This window comes from Engraulis encrasicolus, chromosome 8 (genome assembly GCF_034702125.1).
Source record: "Engraulis encrasicolus isolate BLACKSEA-1 chromosome 8, IST_EnEncr_1.0, whole genome shotgun sequence".
Lineage (NCBI taxonomy): Eukaryota > Metazoa > Chordata > Actinopteri > Clupeiformes > Engraulidae > Engraulis > Engraulis encrasicolus.
Window position 1 is genome coordinate 43161191 of NC_085864.1, and position 252 is coordinate 43161442.

The following is a 252-nucleotide window of genomic DNA, read 5'->3' on the forward strand; positions in this document are numbered from 1 at the left end:
GTTCTGAGTGTGATTGTCTGCCGTACGCACCTCAAACGGTAGTGGTGTCAACAATGATCGATTCGGCGATCCGAATCGATCCGGGGCATGGACAATCCAGATCCAGATCCGGAAAGTTCCAGAATCAATCCGGCAATTTTTTTAAGTTTCAATTACTTCCATGGATATTTCGGGAGCAAATGAATGTTAAGTTAAATAAAAACGCTTCAAAACATTGCAAGACTGATACAGACTGATACAGAAAATAGCCAA